The sequence below is a fragment of the Cebus imitator genome, unplaced genomic scaffold, assembly GCF_001604975.1.
Source record: "Cebus imitator isolate Cc_AM_T3 unplaced genomic scaffold, Cebus_imitator-1.0 Scaffold658, whole genome shotgun sequence".
NCBI classification, from domain to species: domain Eukaryota; kingdom Metazoa; phylum Chordata; class Mammalia; order Primates; family Cebidae; genus Cebus; species Cebus imitator.
The window spans coordinates 805375-809744 of record NW_016107973.1 but is presented as its reverse complement, the minus strand read 5'-3'; the positions used below and the strand labels follow the sequence as shown (position 1 = coordinate 809744).

The window sequence follows — 4370 nt, the reverse complement described above, 5'->3', positions numbered from 1 at the left end:
AAAAAAAAAAAAAAAAAAAAAAAACAGTTCACACTTCAGTACAATTAACTTAATACCTACCATGCAGAGTTCCAGGACATCTGGAATATACCTATTAATGTATCTACTCAAATGTACACTACTTTTCTAAGGAGGAGGGAAGATTGCTTTCCCACATGAGATCACAGTTAAATTCCAGAGTATTCCTGGTGGTCAGGAGGATTGGGTATTTTTATCCTGTTTTATAGACTAATCTGAAGGAAGAGTAGCAACGTACCTAGAGTGTCCCCAAGATGGGATCTGGATCTCTTGAGTTTTGCCTCAGTAGCCTCTCTAGCAGATACAACACCACACCTGGTTCATCTCTACAAACTACTGGTTTTGTGCTGCAGAGTCAACACCCTTGTCTGACGTTACACTAGATGGGAGAGAAAAAGACAAGAAAGCACATGGAATGAGGAGGAAAGTAGGAGGATGAAAAAGCACATGAAAAACAGAGGATGGGGTGATGATGTCTGTCCTATCCCCCTACTCAGTTACTTTGAAGCTGTGCAATGATGTTTTTCCTCTTCCTCAGCTCCATCCCACAACCCTCTCCCACATACAGAGTGACAGTGAAGTTGTCATCTAGTGGAAATGTAGGCTTATCCCTGCTTGCTATTACATGTCCAAGTATTCTCTCTGTAGTCATGCTATTACATTAATACATGACGTGAAAACCACAATCTGTAAGTGAACAAATCAATAAATTGGACTTCCTCAAAGTAAAAAACTTCTGCTTTTCCAAATATATGGACAAGAAAATGAAAATACAAGTCCCTGACTAGGAGAAAGTGTTTAAAATCTTGTATCTGATGGAGGACTTAAATCTAGAATAAGAAAATATCACAAAAGTCAGAGGAAAACAGACACTCCAGTAAATAAGTGGGCAAAATATTTGAATCAACATTCCACTAAAGACAACATATATACAAATGTCAAACAAGCACATGAAAAGATACTCAACAACATTAATCATTAGGAAAATATAAATGAAAAGTGCAATGAGACACTACTATATTCTCATAAGAATGGCCAAAATTAAAGAGTCTGACCATATCAAGCACTGGCAAGGTTGGGGAGGATAAAACTCTCATACACTGCTGGTGACAGCAGTGGGACAACCACTTTGGAAACAGCTTAGCAGTTTCTTACAGTGTTAATCTTATATCTACCATATATCCAGTCATTGCACTCCTAAATATTTACCCCAAAGAAAGAATGCATATATCTATGAAAAGACTTATTCGCAAATGTTCATATCAGCTTTATTTATCAGTGTCTCAAATTTGAAACCCAAATATCCATCAACAGGTGAATGGATAAAACAAACAGTGATATAGCCATATACTGGAATAATAGCAATAACAAAGGATAAACTATTGATATATGCAACAAAATGGATAAATATAAAATTAAATAGGGTGAATGAAAAAAGCCAGGTTCCTCTTTTAAAATCCTCTCTATGATTCTACTTAATATACATTTCTAGGACATAAAACCAAATATATAGTGATAGAAATGTGTTTACCTGGAGACAAGGTGGTAGAAAAGGTAGGGAGCCCAGGTACTATAGAACTGAAAATGTTATTTCCTAGGAAATAATAATAATAATACTTAGGCTTAACTGGTTATTTTAGGGGGTGCGACTGGGTATCGTTATAATTGGGCAAACTACAAAGTGATGGTTTTTTAAAAAATACTAAATTCTTATACCTGACATTTAACTAACACTTAATAAACTATTGGCCTCTTAAAAAGTTACATTGCAGAATGGATGAAAACATGCCAACCATGAAAGCATGCGTATTACAATCTCAAATTACTATGAAGATCTTCTAACCAATTACGTATTTCAACTGCCATCTGAGATACATGGGAATCATGAATTATTATTTATACAGTCAGAAAACTATGTGTAAATTTATTGCAAATGCATGTTAACTATCAAGTTCCTTCCTCAACTGAACAGTTCATTGCTTTAAGAATGGTATTGCCAAATGGGCCTGAAGGGATACTACAAAGCATGTAGCTGCTGATGCATGCAATGAAGTCCACCTGTTGAGCCTCTTTTCCAATGATGAGATCAAAGTGGCTGCTCTACTTTTAGACTACTTTGTGAACTACACAGGTACTATTCTATAATGCAGTTCTGTTCAGATCTATGAACTCACGTGAGCTAGGCATCATATCCCACCAAGGATGGAACTGCTGGAGATCTCCTGAGGACTACTGTCCTACAAGTCTGAAGTAGAAGCTTCAGCACCCATCATGACCCAGATCATCAGAGCCCACCTCCTTCAGACACCTGATATAAGTTTAGCTGTCCCCATGAAGTGCTTCCTGGGGAGAGTCAGACTCCAGCAATTACTATGCTTTATTGAAGTGACTCTGTGCCTACAACCATGCTGGCACTGAGTTAGTGACCAATGACACTGATACAATTGGGTAGTGATCATAACAACCAGAAGGTACAGTGAGTTTCTCACCAGGGCCTTTTCTTCTCCTTTCTATCTATCACCTAATAACAACTTAAGAATGAGGAAATGTCCTGGGCCCTTGGTAGAGGAAGACAACTACTACCAACCTGTAGGCCAACAACAAGGAACCTGGCAATGGGGACACATACTCCATCTTTCCCTCACTCACTTGCTAGTATCTCCTATTGGCCAAACTCAACTAGAAGCCTGAGGAGAAGGGATCTGAGTTGATGTTGTCTATAAGGATCAGACCTCTGGAGCACAGAGTAGGGTGCTGAGGAGTGGAGTGTAGATCTGAAGAGACAAATTGAGGCTCAGCACAGTATCTAACATACAACGATGCTGTAGGCTGAATAATACTCCTCTGCCCCAGAGAAATCCATGTCCTAATCTCTGGAACAAGTGAATATGTTACTTTACATGGTAAAATGGACTTTACAGATGTGATTAAGTTAATGATCTTAAAATGGTGAGGTTATTCTGGATTATCTGGGTAAGCCTGATATAATTACAAGGGTCTTTATAAGGAAAACAGGGAGGCAATAAAATCAGACAAGTAGATGTGACCAAAATATGGAGGTCAGAGTAATGTGAGGACATGAACCAAGGAATGCACGCAGCCTCTAGAAGCTGGAAAAAAGCAAAAAACGAATTCTACATTAGAAATTCCAGAAGGAACATAGCCCTGTTGACACCTTGATTTTAACCCAGTGAGACCTACTTTGGACTTTTGAACTCCAAAACTGTAAAATAATAAATTTGTGTTGTTTTCAAAAACTAAAAGAATAAGAAGTAAGCTGAATCCATAAAGCACCCATCGTCCCATAACAACCACAGGGATATCATCTTGCACCTGTGTTATCACTGCAGGTGGCAGCAATCCTGTGGGTGAGCATTCTTATTCTCATTTTACGTAAGGGGACGCTGGGCTAAGAGAGTCCTTACCTGTCTCATCCTCCCACGTCCCGCCTTTACATAGAAAGTAGCCCCAGGACACCCGGAGCAAGACACTACATTCATTGGGGCCGGGAGGGTCCCAGTTCTCTCTCTCATGAGACAGCCAGGGCAACTTGTGCCAAAACGGGAACGAGACGACTTGAATCTGGGCTTCTTTCGTCTCTGCACACCCCAGGAAGGTTCAGACCCCACCGCGGGGCACCCACACCCTCATTTGAGTCACAAACACCTGAAGGCGGGACCCCGCTCCTTTTGCCCGACCATGTTTGTCCCTATTTTAAGTCTTCACGGTCGCCGCAATGACGTCAGGTTCCTATGGCAACCGTGATACGTAGGCTGGTCCAGCACATCGGAAATGCCAGAGCGTGGCCTTTCGACCCCTTGCCTTTCACTAAGAGAAAACGCCTTCGCTCTTCAGGCTGCTTCCTGAGTATGCACGGTAATTAGAGGAATTAGGCTGGAATGGAGTCAAGTGATAGAATTCTGTCAGGTTCGATGAAACAATGTACCGGTTGTCAGTACTTTTGTTTAAAAGTGACAGTAGAGGAGTATGACCAATACACAGAGACCTGGGGCTCTTGGAGTTCAGCTAGATCTCTGAGGAGTATGTACAGCTAACACACCATACTAGGCAGTTATCCAACTGTGGCAGAAAACTAAGACTGTCTATAATCATGTGACTAAAAGATCTAGAAGCACCAAAATATGTCATTTAAGATATCTCGGAGTTATTTAAGTAATGCAGGCCTAGAATAATATAGTCATTTAGTAGACAGAAACCTAATCAATTCAACCATACAAAGATTTATCTTGAGAAAATTCCTATCCTTCATTCCTGCATGTGGAAGGACATTCATGACCAGAACATTTCTAGACTCACTAAACACTCACTTCTTCTCTGTCACAGGAGGAATT

At 40.1% G+C, this 4370-nt stretch overlaps 1 long non-coding RNA gene across 2 annotated transcripts in view; it reads right to left on the bottom strand.

The window, feature by feature from the left end:
* The window catches only part of LOC108295783, a 30059-nt gene extending 26300 nt beyond the window's left edge, over nucleotides 1–3759 (bottom strand). For both annotated transcript variants that reach the window (XR_001821586.1, XR_005198268.1), the window contains exons 1-2: nucleotides 3444–3759; nucleotides 257–397 (exon numbers count right to left, since the gene is read on the bottom strand). This is a non-coding gene — a long non-coding RNA (uncharacterized LOC108295783). The remainder of the gene's footprint in view (nucleotides 1–256; nucleotides 398–3443) is intronic.
* Nucleotides 3760–4370: the final 611 nt, after the last annotated feature.